This window comes from Arachis ipaensis, chromosome B09 (assembly GCF_000816755.2).
Source record: "Arachis ipaensis cultivar K30076 chromosome B09, Araip1.1, whole genome shotgun sequence".
Taxonomy (NCBI): domain Eukaryota; kingdom Viridiplantae; phylum Streptophyta; class Magnoliopsida; order Fabales; family Fabaceae; genus Arachis; species Arachis ipaensis.
In genome coordinates, this window is record NC_029793.2 from 31,050,025 (window position 1) to 31,050,609 (window position 585).

Genomic DNA, 585 nt, shown 5'->3' on the forward strand with positions numbered 1-585 from the left:
TTAGTGACAAAGGTGAGTGTCACTAACGTTGGCGATTCTTTGCTCCCTCCACGTTAGAGTCCACGTTAACTGAGTTAACATGGCAACTAACGTGGCTCAAAGTGGCTTAGCTCAACGTTAGTGACAAAGGTTAGTGTCACTAACGTTGGCCATTCTTTTGTTTCCCCACGTTAGAGTCCACGTTAACTGAGTTAACGTGGCTCTTAACGTGGCCAATATGAGTTTGGTCCAACGTTAGTGACAAAGGTGAGTGTCACTAACGTTAGCTTCATTTTCTTCTTCCACGTTAACTACCACGTTAATGTAGTTAACGTGGCAATTAACGTGGGCTCTGATGACTTCGAGGACGTTATTGGCGATTACTTTTCTCATTAACGTTGCAAGCTAGCTCCCCTTCCACATTAGAGGTCACGTTAGTTAGACTAACGTGGCTGCTAACGTGGTTCTTTCTTGCTTCCTTTGTCCTGTAATCAAGCAATAAAGTGCATCAAAGTTCTAGTCCAAGTTATGAGACATGCATCATCCAATTTGTCATTCAATTCATGCATAATTCTCATGAATTCATATAAAAATCACAATGTTAGC